Here is a 16,563-nt window from a genome sequence, read left to right as displayed (position 1 = left end):
CATTTACTGTACAGAATTGTATGTGCCGCGTTTTCTCAAAATTTAGTGAGAGTCCATTTGCAGAGAACCACTTAATAATTTACTGGAAGACATTATTGACAATTTCTTGAGATGATTCTTTTTTTGGATATGATTAGTATACTTGTATCATCAGCAAAAAGAACCAGCTTTGCAACTTCATGATTATAGAGTTTCAAGTCATCAGTACATATTAAGAACAATAAGGGACCCAAGACTGAACCCTGTGGGACACCATTCTTGATACGTCCCCAGTTAGGGAACTCCACTGATTTTTTCAGAATATCTGTACTGTTAATTTCAGCTTTCCGCATTCTTCCAGTTAAATATGAATTAAACCATTTGTACACTGTCCCTCTCATACCACAACACTTAAGCTTATCTAGAAGAATTTCGTGATTCACACAGTCAAAATTCTTTGAGAAATCACAAAATATCCCAATGGGTGTTGTTCCATTATTCAGAGCATTTAATATCTGATCAATGAGAGCATGTACAGCATTGTCTGTTGAAAAGCATTTCTGAAAACCAAATCGACATTTTGTTAGTACTTCATTTTTACGAATGTGTGATGCTACTTACAATTAAATTACTTTTTCAAGAATTTTGGATAAAGCTGTCAGAACTGAGATCGGCCAGTAGTTGTTAGCATGAGACCTACCCACTTTTTTATGCAATGGTTTTACAATAGCATATTTCGGTCTATCTGGAAAAATGCCCTGTTTCATTGAGCTACTACGTATGAGGCTGAGAATCATACTCATCTGTTGGGAACAAGCTTTTAGTACCCTGTCGGAAATGTCATCAATTCGCTGCGAGTTTTTACTTTTGAGTGAATTTATTATTTTCCTAATTTCAGCAGCAGAGGTGTGTTGAATTTCAATTTTATCAGATTTGCATCGAGGCGCACGCCCTGCAGTCATTCTCAAACGATTTCACGGAAACTATGTAGTAAAAAAGGCTCATTGTTGCGTTACTTACAGATTTATATGTCAGGTTAATTTTGATGTCCCATTATTTCGTTAATGGTCCTCATGGGAGGAAGACAGTGTGCGAAATTAGAAAAAAATTGTAATGAAAAATAGGGATTGCTATGATTTTGCGTTCGAAGTACGTTGCCTAATATGTTTCTACTTATGAAATTTAACTAACATATTGAATTTTTCTTTAGACTTTGGTTGTACCAACTCGAAAAAATTGACCTAATGTAGCACACTCGTTTGCGATCGAGCCGCGCCAACAACAAAGCCAGAGTGAAATATCTACAATATTTCTCAACTTTTATAAACTGTTTGAGATACCGAAACGAGATTTTGGTAATTGATAGCACGCAAAAAGGAGAATAACTATTGTTATTGTATAAAACGTTATTATCTATTGTGTTATTGCACTAACTACTGACATTTTTGATGAAGGAATTTTTAAGGGCCGTCGATGACAGGTTGAAATGAGAAATGGTATGTGAAGACCTTACACGTTTATTGCGTATCGTGGACGTGCTTTTCTGTAAGCTACTGACCTTAGTTTTCCTCAATTCCCAACTTAATAAACCACTGTTTCAGAATTCTCTCGCGATTGCGTTTCCACAGCATGTTAGAGGGGAAACAACAGAAATGTAGATTTTACTCAAAATTCTCCACTGATGACCCTTCTCTGAAAGTTACAAGTGGTTAACAAGCCAGGCAAAAATAAATCGCTTCATTTTCAGTGCAATTCTTTTTAGATACTAACCAAGCAAAGGTGAAAGATCGTTTTGAATAGTCACCATATAAATCTTGGAGTTGTCAAAAGATGTGAGTGTAGACTTCAGTTTGGAACGGTACTTTCCCTCCAGCTCTCAGCATTTCCCCCTACAGCAACTGCCCATAACACTCTCCACTGCCACTCTTCCCACGCGTGCCCTGCCGCCTGCGTATCTACTGGCCACGTTATTCTGCGTGCTCCCTACCTGTAGCTTCAGATTCACTTTCACTCATTAAAACTAATCGAAACAGATAACTTTCAAACTATCCGGTTAAGTAAGATGCGGTGTACATTTATAGCTCTGATTGGGCACTTGTACGTGTTAATCTTTACCAAGGTAAGTGTAATAATAATTCAATCTATTTACTACACGTTTGACACTGTATGCTGTTTTTCGTAATCTAACATGTTTTACATTTTTTATACACTATTCACAGATCAGATGATGGAAACTCTGTTTACCGAAATCGGTCATTATGAATAAAGATTTTACAAATGCGATCTTAGCTGAGAAGTTATCATAATATGTTCTGTATTGTCGTATCAAAGTAAGTGCGTGGAATTCAAAGAGATCGCTGACACGAATTGATCGAGAAGGTGCGACAGCTGTTCATGGGGCTGCCTAGTCGCAGGTACTAATTAACTCGATGCGAGAATATGGAGCAGATAATTTGTCTCCATTTTCTGACACGCCTGCTCCCTAGAGCAACTATTACATGGCACATGTTATGAACCGAAACTTGGAGAGATGCCCTACTCGCTAATATGTCTTTCAATTTTCGCACAGTAATCTTCTGAAACATTCCTGTATATGACAGTCATATTCTTAGCTTCCACTTGGGGAGGTGCTACAGTCAAAATAAGCGCAATTTTATTATTTCATTTACCACTTGAACCTAATGAGCAACAGCAGTACGTAAAAGCAACTCAAATTCACTTAATATCACTCAGCTGCCCAGAAATGTAGTACACCTAAGTATTTGGCACACCACAGGTGGTATTCCCAGGTCGCCTGGTGGTACGGTAGCACTCAAAAGAATTTTAAGTAAGCGTTAGTCACAAATATGTAAATGTAACAGTGTTATAAGAAAAACATTGGATACTTGAAACTTACGTAATTATAACCCATTTAGCACGAAACAACATTTAGTTTGACAAATTTATCCTACATCAAAACAAAAGTAGCATTTCTGCTGGACCGAGCGAGGTGGCGCAGTGGTTAGCACACTGGACTCGCATTCGGGAGGACGACGGTTGAATCCCGCGTCCGGCCATCCTGATTTAGTTTTTCCGTGATTTCCCTAAATCGTTCACAGGCAAATGCTGGGATGGTTCCTTCGAAAGGGCACGGCAGACTTCCTTCTATAATCCGATGAGACCGATGTCCTCGCTGTTTGGTCTCTTCCCCCAAACAACCCAGCCCAACCCAGCCAGTTCTGCTGGCGCAAATGTAGGTTTAAGTATGCAATAATAAAACAGTATTTTGGAATCTGAAGATAGAATGAGTATTTCGTTTGTAAGTAGGCTGTTTAGGTTTTCTTATTGGTAACGCCACGTAGCGCTCTGTATGAAAATCACTGGCTGTGCTGTGTGCAGTCTGTGGCTAGTTTGCATTGTTGTCTGCCATTGTAGTGTTGGGCAGCGGCAGCTGGATGTGAACAGCGCGTAGCGTTGCGCAGTTGGAGGTGAGCTGCCAGCAGTGGTGGATGTGGGGAGAGAGATGGCGGAGTTATGAAATTTGTAAGACTGGATGTCACGAACTGCTATATATATATATATATATATATATATATATATATATATATATATATATATATGATGACTATTAAGGTAAATACATTGTTTGTTCTCTATTAAAATCTTTCATTTGCTAACTATGCCTATTAGTAGTTAAGTGCCTTCCGTAGTTTGAATCTTTTATTTAGCTGGCAGTAGTGGCGCTCGCTGTATTGCAGTAGTTCGAGTAACCAAGATTTTTGTGAGGTAAGTGATTTGTGAAACGTATAGGTTAATGTTAGTCAGGGCCATTCTTTTGTAGGGATTTTTGAAAGTCAGATTGCGTTGCGCTAAAAATATTGTGTGTCAGTTTAAGCACAGTCTTGTACAATTGTTCAAAGGGGACGTTTCACGTTGCACAGCCATAGCCTTTGATCACAGCTGCACATCCGTTTGACACTGAATCCACATGCTTTTGTAATAGGTCAAGCGGAAGTACGTCCAATAAGGCAGCAGCAAATTGACCCTTTTTTCTGTAGCCTCTACAACGATAACGTCGATTTAATGCAGCCCAAAGGCGTTGAGATGTATTTAATGCTCTGCCTTGGCCACTCCAAAAGTTCGATCTTTTATCTGAGAAGGTCTTTTTAAATGGCCGGAGGTGCGCTTCGAATCATTGTCCGCTGTACCACTTCCTTCGACACAGCTTCCTGCCTGGCGCGGGCCATCTATTCACGTGGTCTGCGCCACACACAGTGCCTCCCATCGGCATGGTGCAGTGGCTCGCCCGACCACATCACGTATTGTCCCAGTGTCCATCACTGGTGACTGGCGACAAATGGCAACCGTTTGCGGCGCTGGCTCCCATACCCTATGGAACCCGTGTTCCTACGGATTGTCCTTTGGGAGACATGTCTAACGCATCCTGTGTTGAACTGAGCCGTGGTTTGTTGAACAGTTGCCCTTCTGTGACATCCGTCTCAGATGTCACAGTTCACAGTCATCGACGGTGGCTGGACGGCTAGTAGTTGTGCAGCGTGGCACCATCATTCAACCATTCACAATACACCCTGGACACGATTGTACGTGTTAAGCTGAACTCCTGCACCACTGCCGAAATCTAAATTTCCATACGTCGGGCACCGACCACCATACCACTTTCGAAAGGCCTCAGCTCACGGTGAGGATGTCTCTGTTATGATCTGGTCCGAGTATGGAATGGGCTATTAGGCTCCCTAGTGGTTCTGGAAGGGACTTTCAATGGTCCGCGGTATGTTGAGCTGTGGGAAGGGCGGGGGGTGGGGACAGGGTACCATCTCCACCCATTCTTGGCCTTCTAACACCCCGACGGTTCAGCGGTGTTTCAAGATGATAACACGCCGCCACATCGCACCCACGTCGCCCAGAATCGTTCCAGGAACATGCAGAGGAGGCCCAAAGACTGAGACAGTCATACCGAAGCCCAGATTTGAACCCCATCGAGTACATCTGAGCTGCTATGAAACGCTGGCTCCGTGCCATGTGTCCCGCACCCACGGAAAGACCAGAATTGGCTGCAGCTTTGGTGTCAGCTGCTTGCAGAGGAATACCACGGACTTGTAGACTCACTTCCAGTGTGTCTCACTGCAGTCCCCTGGGACCACGTGGTATTAGGTGCTTATCCTATGACATTTGCTACATTGTTATTGTTTGATCTTGCTTGTTGATTGGATATGTAACGGCAGCGGCGTGAAGGTCTTGATAGAGCGACACAGTTATATGTGTTGCTGTGCACTGACAGCATAGAAAGAGTGCTGACAACGCAACACCGCAACTACAAAATAATTATGAGGGCTGCTGTACCACGAGAACCGACAAAATTGACAAATGTCTCTACACCATACATCTTGGAAAACTTTTGCAGTGAAGGTAAGCAATGATCAATGCACCTAAGCTGTTCAGAAATTGGTTCCAGTGTTCCTAAAGTAAATACGTGAATGTACCGCTGGAACAGCGACCAGCTCTTGTGGAGGGTGTTTCATTTACGAGAATGGCACAACGGACGCCTGCAGGGTGCTCCTGTCAGACTTTGCTCTCGGCGTCGATGAAACCCGAGTCTGGGCAGCCGACAAGACTGATAGGATTAAAACTCAAGTTAGGACAAGGTATCTGAGCCGCTTGTGGGCGGAGCAGACTCCCGGAAGCGCCAGTTTAGAGCTTTTAGGTAAATGCTGGCCCGTAAGCCAATATCCGCATTAGCGGCGAGTAAACGAGCCTGCTAAGAGTTGCGCGCACCTAATCCGCGCCGCCGCTGGTCCTTTCATTAGCGGAACCGTAGACAAAGGAGGCACGACGCCATTCAAGTGGCGCTCACGAGATCCTCCGCAGTGCCACTGGACGTCCGACAGATTGCTGCCTCATCTCAAATTTTGACAGATGGTTACCTCCATCAGTGGACAAACTGCGATGGTGAAAGTTGGTCGAGGTGTGGCATGGTGGCTTAGTGAAGGTGATAAATCATCCCTCGATTTCTCGCAGTACCTTAACGACTGACATTGTGCATTTGCCAAGGACCCTAAATAAGAACAATATTTCCCGAAGGTGTGGCATGGTGGCTTAGTGAAGGTGACAAATCATCCCTCGATTTCTCGCAGTACCTTAACGACTGACATTGTGCATTTGCCAAGGACCCTAAATACGAACAATATTTCCCGAACCTTCTCCGGAGTGCTTTCGGTAACACTCTCGCAGCTGAATCATCCATGCTAAGTATAGCTGACATATGCACCTTCTTCCATCCTCCCGATTAAACGACCGGGCGAGGTGGCGCCGTGGTTTGCTCACTGGAATTGCATTCGGGAGGGCGACGGTTCAAACCCGCGTGCAGCCGTCCTGATTCTGGTTTTCCGTGGTTTCCCTAAATCTCTTCAGGCAAACGCTGTGATGATTCCTTTGAAAGGGCACGGCCGACATCCGAGCCTAATCCGATGGGACCAATGACCTCGCTGTTTCGTCCCCTCTCTCAAATCAACCAATCAACCAACCAGATTCAACGATTATTTATGTACACTCGCAAGAAGACGTACCTGGATGGTCTACTGATGCGTCACCACCACGCTGGTTTTTTCAAGCTCATGTCGAAGGCGATCACCAGTCTTTGCGAGGACGTGCTGGTGCTACGAAGATGCATTAATAATATAAAAAATAAAACATAAATACACAAATAAAAATAATAAAAGACCTTCCATGCATTCTTCTGTCCTGTGTTTAAAATTTAAAAAAATGGTAGCGTCTTTGACAAAAAAAAGTCGGTAGAACACTTTCCTGCAAAAGGCAAATGTCCTGAATAAAAAAAAGGGTTAAGGAGCTCGATTATGGACGCTGCCGTATGAAGTTCGTTCCCTGGTCGGTGTCAGGACTTATATTTACCATTTATTGTTTCTTTGCTAACGGCCTTGCCGCAGCGGTAACACCGGTTCCCGTCAGACCACCGAAGTTAAGCACTGGTGGGCTGGGCTAGCACTTGGATGGGTGACCATCCGGTATGCCGAGCGCTGTTGGCAAGCGGCGTGCACTCAGCCCTTGTGAGGCAAACTGAGGAGCTACTTGATAGACAAGTAGCGGTTCCGGTCTCCGAAACTGACATACGGCTGGGAGAGCGGTGTGCTGGCCACATGCTCTTCCATATTCGCATCCAGTGATGCCTGTGGGCTGAGGATGACACGGCGGCCGGTCGGTTGCTTTGGGCCTTCATGGCCTGTTCGGGAGAAGTTTAGTTTTTAGTTTTTATTTGTTGTTTCTTTCACCGCCCCCTCCCCTATCTTCTATCCTTCCTTTCCCTCTTTCCTTCCCCTTACCTTAACCCCTTTCCTTACCCTCACATCTGCCTCAGATCCCACGTTTGCCTCTAAGAATCCTCTACAAAATGAACCCCAAATCCCAGTTCACCTATTCTAATACTGTCGCCACATCAGAATCAACACACAGCCACTCAGCTTTTCCATTTTCTAATTGCGTTGTTCTACAGAGTTCAAAAAGTTGAATATTAATGTGAACACGCCGAGTTACACCGTGGTTCATAGAACAGTATGTCCCCCGTAACTGGCTGGGTAAGTCGGTCCAAAGGTGGGAGGAAGGAAACGGCAAACAGCCTACAGTAGGTTCACGCCCAGTAGACTGAGGTAACAAAACTCATGGATTAGCATGGTGGTAGTATCACGTATACAAGGTACAAAAGGACAGTGCATTGGCGGAGCTGTCATTTGTACTTTTGTAATTCACATGAAAAGGCTTCTAACGTGGTTACGACCACGCGACTTTGAACGTTGATTGGTAGTTGGAACTACGCGTACGTGTCATTCCATTACGGAATTCGTTAGGCTCTGATCACTATGGGACTTAACATCTGAGGTCATCAGTCCCCTAGAACTTAGAACTACTTAAACATAACTAACCTAAGGACATCACACACATCCATGCCCGAGGCAGGATTCGAACATGCGACCGTAGTGGTCGCGCAGTTCCATGCTGAAGCGCCTGGAACCGCTCGGCCACTCCGGCCGGCGAATTCGTTAGGGAATTCAGTATTCTAAGATACACAGTGTCAAGAGAGTGCCAAGAATACCAAATTTCAGGCATTACTTCTCAGCACGGACAACGCAGTGGCCGATGGCATACACCTAACGACCGAGAGCAGCGGTGTTTGCATAGAATTGTCATTGGTAACAGACAAGGAACATTACGTGAAATACCCGCGGAAATCAATGTGGGACGTACGACGTACGTATCAGATAGGGCAGTGCGACAAAGTTTGACGTTAATGGGCTATGGCAGCAAACGAACGACAAGAGTGCCTTTGCTAACAGCACGACATCGCCTGCAGCGCCTCTCCTGACCATATCGGATGGACTCTAGGAGGCTGGAAAATTGTGGCTTGGTTAGATGAGTCCCGATTTCAGTGGTAAGAGCCGATGGTAGGATTCGAGTGTAGCGCAAACCTCACGAAGTCATGGACCCAAGTTGCCAACAAGGCACTGTGCCACCTGGTGGTGGCTCCTTAATGGTGTGAGCTGTGTTTACATGGAATGAACTGGGTCCTCTGGACGTTTGGCTACTTGGAGACCATTTGCTGCCATTCATGGACCTTATGTTCCCAAACAACGATGGAAGTTTTATGGGTGACAATGCTGATGGTAGGAACTCACCTTCCACGATTGCTCGAAAGTGATTTGAAAAACATTCTGGACAGTTCGAGCGAATGATTTGGCCATCCAGATCGACCCACATGAATCTCATCGAACACTTGTGGGCCATAATCGAGAGGGCAGTTCGTGCACAAAATTCAGCACCCGTAGCTCTTTCGCAGATATGACTGGCTATAGACATAGTGTGGCTGAATAGTATAATTCTGCAGCTGACTTCCAACGACTTGCTGAATTGCTACATTACACCGGGCAAAAGGAGGTCCGACGCTATATTGCGAGTTATCCCATGGCTTTTCTCACATCAGTGTAAAGGTGTGGTGTTCAAACAATACTCTGATGGACGACAGTTTTACGTTGTTTTTAAGGCTTGGATGATCAATGGCTAGTACCTTTGTCTTTGGTACAACGAGCGACAAAGTGTACCCTGAGATTATGTTATTTGAAAAACGTCACATATAGGGACCACCAAGAGCTACTGAAGAAAGAAACCTTTATTCACTACCAGCGTAGATTAAACGAACATCTTGAGTAGCATTATATTATTTAAAAATAAAATAAGAAACCATTCTGCACCACTGTTGATATTTTTGCTGGATATTATTATTAATGGTATTTTCAGTGGCGCTGGAGGTTTTCTTCTTAAATTTTTTTGAAGACGCAGTAAGATCGCTATCATACAGTCTTATGTAAATAATTTTAAATAATGTTACGTTACCTGATGATGAGCGGTTAATCGAAACTGGTGTTATGTAAAGGTTTATTGCGTCAGTAGCTCTAAATGGTCCTTAAATATGACTTTCTTCATATATTTACTATCTGTAGGAAACCACTTACACAACACTTATGTTACCTGTTATTGTGAACAAACATCCCCTCTTCGCAGACTGTGCAGTGGAACGGGCTTAAGGGTACTTTGGTGCTGTTTTGAAATAAATGCTTACAGGATGTCAGTCACGTGTTTGGCTGGATTGTAGGCCTGCCATTAAATCGAATCCCGGTATATCGTAGGCAGTGACGATACGTGCAAGAAGTGGCATCGAGTGCACCGACAGGAAATTTGTTATGTCCATTATCATTCAACATATTCCGGATGTGTCAATGAACGCGTGTACAAAATATTAACATAATTATATTGTGATATGCTTTTCTAGAAAAAAAAAGGCTTTTTGATAATTCTGAGAAGTCATTTCTTGTAGTGACCCCATATACACTTTACAAAAACTAAATTGGAAATATCTTTCGGTGCACTAGAAAATATGCTTTTGACAAAGCCACTATATAAATAAGCACAGAAAACGTGTGTACCTCTATAATGCTGTTTGAGACGACACGGTTATACACTCCTGGAAATTGAAATAAAAACACCGTGAATTCATTGTCCCAGGAAGGGGAAACTTTATTGACACATTCCTGGGGTCAGATACATCACATGATCACACTGACAGAACCACAGGCACATAGAGACAGGCAACAGAGCATGCACAATGTCGGAACTAGTACAGTGTATATCCACCTTTCGCAGCAATGCAGGCTGCTATCCTCCCATGGAGACGATCGTAGAGATGCTGGATGTAGTCCTGTGGAACGGCTTGCCACGCCATTTCCACCTGGCGCCTCAGTTGGACCAGCGTTCGTGCTGGACGTGCAGAGCGCGTGAGACGACGCTTCATCCAGGCCCAAACATGCTCAATGGGGGACAGATCCGGAGATCTTGCTGGCCAGGGTAGTTGACTTACACCTTCTAGAGCACGTTGGGTGGCACGGGATACATGCGGACGTGCATTGTCCTGTTGGAACAGCAAGTTCCCTTGCCGGTCTAGGGATGGTAGAACGATGGGTTCGATGACGGTTTGGATGTACCGTGCACTATTCAGTGTCCCCTCGACGATCACCAGTGGTGTACGGCCAGTGTAGGAGATCGCTCCCCACACCATGATGCCGGGTGTTGGCCCTGTGTGCCTCGGTCGTATGCAGTCCTGATTGTGGCGCTCACCTGCACGGCGCCAAACACGCATACGACCATCATTGGCACCAAGGCAGAAGCGACTCTCATCGCTGAAGACGACACGTCTCCATTCGTCCCTCCATTCACGCCTGTCGCGACACCACTGGAGGCGGGCTGCACGATGTTGGGGCGTGAGCGGAAGACGGCCTAACGGTGTGCGGGACCGTAGCCCAGCTTCATGGAGACGGTTGCGAATGGTCCTCGCCGATACCCCAGGAGCAACAGTGTCCCTAATTTGCTGGGAAGTGGCGGTGCGGTCCCCTACAGCACTGCGTAGGATCCTACGGTCTTGGCGTGCATCCGTGCGTCGCTGCGGTCCGGTCCCAGGTCGACGGGCACGTGCACCTTCCGCCGACCACTGGCGACAACATCGATGTACTGTGGAGACCTCACGCCCCACGTGTTGAGCAATTCGGCGGTACGTCCACCCGGCCTCCCGCATGCCCACTATACGCCCTCACTCAAAGTCCGTCAACTGCACATACGGTTCACGTCCACGCTGTCGCGGCATGCTACCAGTGTTAAAGACTGCGATGGAGCTCCGTATGCCACGGCAAACTGGCTGACACTGACGGCGGCGGTGCACAAATGCTGCGCAGCTAGCGCCATTCGACGGCCAACACCGCGGTTCCTGGTGTGTCCGCTGTGCCGTGCGTGTGATCATTGCTTGTACAGCCCTCTCGCAGTGTCCGGAGCAAGTATGGTGGGTCTGACACACCGGTGTCAATGTGTTCTTTTTTCCATTTCCAGGAGTGTACATATTGTAAACAAAGTCTGGGCCCTTTATTGGCCATTTATCTGTAACAATTTTTAGAATGTTTTGTGGACTTCATAAGTACCTTGTATATTTACCTAGTGGGATTAGTATGAAATACACTGATGGAATGGATACTTTTCAAATAACTTCGTCCGACCCTGCATCTTTCATACAGTGGAATGACCTCGGTGACAAAATTAGAAAATTATGGGTTCATATGATGGGGTTAGAGCTGATGCTCCAACGGATACGTGAGGCAGTAGTAGACAGAGCTAGCACTAATAATAATGGAACGGTATATTCTGACAGTCGTCCACTGTACGTAGGCATTCTAACTACCAATGGAGATGCACATACAGATGTAAGAGTTAAGCAAATTCGGGTCACAACAAACTAAAGGAACCATCCCGGCATTAGCCTAAAACATTTTAAGGAAATCACGGAAAACCTAAATCAGGAAGGCCGGAGACAGGTCTGAACCGTCGTCCTCCCGAACGCGAGTCCAGTGTGCTAACCACTGCGCCACCCCACTCGGTTACGCTGTGTACCAAGGGTAGCTAAATGCTGTGCTAATGCAGCTGGTGGAAAGGGCGGAAATTTAATACATTAGTGACGAAACGTTTATGAAACTGAAAATTTGTCATGTTTTAGGTACTGACAATGCACTGCCTTGAGGTATCCGTATGAAAACAGATTTGAAATGGATACCACAAGGCAGTGCACTGTAAGTACCTAAAACATAATAAAATTTCTGTTTCATAAACGTTACGTCACCGATTATTAAATTTCCATCATTTCCGCCAGCTGCATCTGCAAAGCATTTAGCTACACTTGGTCCATAGCACAACGTTCTTGTAACACTTCCATCTGATGATGAGCCTCTAGTGGCTCGAAAACATGTTTATGGCTGAATAAAAGGTATCAACAAAACTAAAAAAGGCGAGTGGTTGCATATTTATTATCAGTTAAACGGACAGTTTAAAACGCAGTCGCAATTCGTCATCCAGAGTGGGTATACTGAAAAAAAAAGAACATCGAAACTAATTAATGTAAGGGAAAAACGTCACCTTCACCAGCTATCATAAGCTTGAATATCAAATGTCCTTGCAGTGCTTTAAGCGAAATACCACTTACTTAGCAATGCTATAGATAACTTCATGCTAGCGATTGTGGAATAAAACGTTTTATTAATTATCTTTTTACGGTATCAGTAGTCCAGGGGCTGCAATAACACACTCTAAGATAAGAAAAACTACGCACCACGAACGAAGTATCGGAAAGGAACGGAAATCATAGATGTGAATCACATGTACAGGCAAACAAAAGATTTCAATTCCAGGAAAATTGGATGATTTATTGAAGAGAAAGAAAGACCTTCACAAATCAGTAACGCCTTGGTCCAGCTCAGGCCCTTATGCAAGCAGTTATTCGACTTGTGATAGATAGAGTTGTTGAATGTCTTCCTGACGGACGTCGTGCCAAATTCCGACCAATTGGCGTGTGAGACCTTAAATCCTGAGCTAGTTGGAGGGCCATAGCTTTAACGTTTAAATCGTTCTCAATTGGGGAGAGATCCAGCGACTTTGCTGGTCATGGCAGGGTTTGGCAAGCACGAAGATAAGCCGTGCGCGATAGGGCATTATCTCGCTGAAAGGTAGGCCTGGGTTGGCTTGCCATAAATGGCAACAAAACGGGGTGTAGAATATCATCGACGTACCATTGTGCTGTAAAGTGCCATGGATGACAACCAAAGAGGATCTGCTATGAAAAGAAATGGCAGCCTCATAGCATTATTTCTGAGTGTCGGGCCGTTTGGCGGGCTCCACTGTGCGGGGAGTTTCCAGATACAGGGTGACAATTATTGAACTATTTGAAAAAAAAGAAGAAAAAAACGTACACTAGTTACAACCTGTGGCGTACACACACACACGCATTATTCAACACGTAAACGTCACTACAGATATCTGGATTTAGGTTATGACATGTTCGACATGCCTGCCATCCTCGGCGATAATGTCGCGCAGACGGATAGCGAAATTCTGCATGACCCACTAAAGCGTCCGAACTTCGATGCTGTCGATGACCTCCTGAATGTTTTTAGCCCAGCAGTGGTTATGGGGTTATTACTGTACACCTGTTTTTTAGTATAGAGTCAAAAAAGGCGTCGCATGATTTCAAATCCGGAGAAAACGGCAGCCAATCGAGGCCTATGCCACTGGCCTCTGGGTACCACTGAGCCAGAAGACGCCCTCCAAAGTGCTCCTCTAGGCCATCAAACACTCTCCTGCTTCGATGGGGTCGAGCTCCGTCTTAGTGAAATCATCTCCGAAAACCTTCACGTACCGTTCCGTAGTCACTGTGCCATCAATGAATATCGCGTCGATTATTCCGTGACGTTATTGCACACCACACAGTCACCTGTTGGGGGTGAAGAGACTTCTTGATCGCGAAATGCGGATTCTCAGTCCCCCAAATATGCCAATTTTGATTATTGAGAACCCATCCAAATGAAAGTGAGCTCCGCCACCATTCTGACTTCAAAGTCCTGCTCGTCAATTCTGTGGACAACAGTGATGGCGAAACAGAACCGCTGTTCCATGACCCTGGGACATGGTGGCCGATAGGTTTGAATTTTGCACGGGAAGATATGCAGATCTTTAACAACAGTTTGTCGCCGTGTCGCCCAGTTGATACCCACCTGTTATGTAACTCGTCCGATCGATTTCCTTAGGCTAGTTTAAAACACAGCGCGTGTCTTGCACATGTTTTCAGGCGTTTTCACCCTTTTTGGACGATTGACATTGCCAACAATGTCATCACGAACAGTAGCCGTTCTCTCAAACCTGCGAATCAAATTCTCGATTGTTAGCCGGTTGCCTTCAGCTTGGATTCGGCCGCAAACTTCCTTTGAACCGCAGTTGGGCTGTTATTGCTCGCATAGAAGGCCTTCACAAGCGCTATGCGCTCAGGCACGCTGTACCGTGACATTTTCACGTGCAAATCACCGACAGCAACTGCGCATACGCATACTAATTCCGACCATGTCCCGCAGCCAACCGTGCAGTTTGAACGTCCTAACCCAAACCGTTTAGAAGTTACGGCGATTTCATTTCATATATATATCTTCGTTGGTCATCGGGCACAGTTCGAAGCGGGACTTACCACTGAAGACTACTCAATAAGATTCCAGGAAGAAGACGTGCCTAAAGACTCCCCGGACAGCTGTGAGAAACCAATCTGACTGTCACCCGCCATATTGCGTGACAACCGGGACTGAAAGTGTGGGGCGCCTTTTCTCTTTATGTTACGAGCCCTTTGATTGTCATCCACGGCACACTTACAGCACAGCGGCAATTCGTTGATGTTCTACGTCTCGTTTTGTTGCTCTTCATGGAAAACCATCCTCGGGTTACATTTAAGCAAGATAATGCCCTCCCTCACAAGGCGAGGATTTTTCCTGCTAGTCTTCAGGCTCGCCAAATATACCTTGGCCAGCAAGTCGCAGAGTTACTCCGAACTGAGAGCGTTAGGAGCAGTATGGGCAGTGACATCCAGCCAGCTCGGGATTTTGACAGTCTAACGAACGAATTGGACAGAATTTGGCATGCTATCCCGTAGGAGGACATCCAGTTCTAGCAATCAATGCCAATCCGAATAAATGCTTGCGTAAGGGTCAGAGGTGAAAAAACGGGTTAAGGACTTGCTCAATCTGTCTAGCTCCTTCTTTTGAAAAAAAAAAAAAACAATGTTTCTGGAACTTTAATCGTTTGTTTGTCTGTGCGGGTAATCACATCTATCGATGTCCGTTCCATTCGGATAATTTTTTCGTGGTGCGTCCTGTATTTTTGTCTTAAACTGCATATTATAACACTGTTCCAGGTTTTTCATTTTTACGACTGAAACACATTTTTTGTCCTTTTAACATGCTGAATTATTTCATTGACTTTCATTCAAACACTTGCACATAAAACTTTTATTTCGCAATGAAGACTTTCGCTGATATTAATCTTCATTCTCAAACCTTACGACAGTTACGACTTTGAACAGTCTATTTCTAACTCCTTGTACAATAATAAACTTTTCGTTACACACATGCTGTAATGGCGCGAGCTCAAGTCCAAAGACAAAGTTATACCAAAGGTACATATTTGGATATTTATGTCGAAAGCAACTTTCTTTGTGTTTTCGGTACTGTCGACAAATCTTGTATTAATGTAATAATTTTTTCATTAGATTAGTTTTTTTTTACAAGATATATCACTCTATCCACTTTTTTTGAACTTATCATGATAAGTATCGGGGTGACTATCTTTCTGCAATACATATATCCTTGCATAGAAAACATACCGAATGCTCTTATAGTGATCACAAAGGATAAATAAACATTAATAACGTATAAATGCAACAATAAGCCAATCCCCGCTGCAAAAACCGCGAACCGTGCAAAAACGACCAATAGTGCTATCGGGTGATTCCATAAGTAGATAGATTGGCATCGATCGATTCAATTTGGAAAAGAGGCTATCAACATTGGGCCGTTATAATGTGCATCATCTGCTACTGACGATCCTAGACTGCCCAGACGACCATTGTTCTTTAAGCCGGGTGTTAATGATTCTTTACACATGACAGCATGTACGAGGGATTTTATGTACTCCTGCTGTGGCAAAGGCAATCGCAGGTCATTTCGAGTGTTTCAATATTCACGCGCCTTTCTTTTTGGTCTATACATTGTGTCAATACCTTGTCTTTTGAGTACTCCGTTGATGGGATCTGCAACTGTTTTTGCAAATAAGAGGAAAAGTACAAAATTCAGCTTACCGATAAAATCCGGCTCGCTAATCACTTGACCATTTGCCTCTTCCTAAAATGAAGGAGTTACATAAAATTATCTGTCAGCTTTTGGCGAATATTGTGTCTATGTACGCCTTGCCTATTTTTCTGGTTTCCAGGCCCAGTGGTGAGGGTTATCAGCTAGTGGTTGATTATCGCTCCAGTAATCAAAAGATAGTATCAGAATCAGTGCCATTGCCTGACCTCCATAACTGTTTTCCTTGGTTTGCGGGAGCTCCACATTTTACCATATTTGACCTTAATCAGACCTATTATCAGGTGCTGTTGCCCAAAGAGTCAAAGCCAAG

At 44.6% G+C, this 16,563-nt stretch overlaps 1 pseudogene; it reads left to right on the top strand.

Moving 5' to 3' along the window:
• The first annotated feature begins 6,901 nt into the window (after positions 1 to 6,901).
• Positions 6,902 to 7,019, top strand: LOC126263785 (5S ribosomal RNA; annotated as a pseudogene).
• The last annotated feature ends 9,544 nt before the right edge of the window (positions 7,020 to 16,563 follow it).

Source organism: Schistocerca nitens, chromosome 6 (genome assembly GCF_023898315.1).
Source record: "Schistocerca nitens isolate TAMUIC-IGC-003100 chromosome 6, iqSchNite1.1, whole genome shotgun sequence".
NCBI lineage: Eukaryota > Metazoa > Arthropoda > Insecta > Orthoptera > Acrididae > Schistocerca > Schistocerca nitens.
The sequence above is the reverse complement of the archived record's forward strand: the minus strand, read 5'-3'. Positions and strand labels throughout refer to the sequence as shown.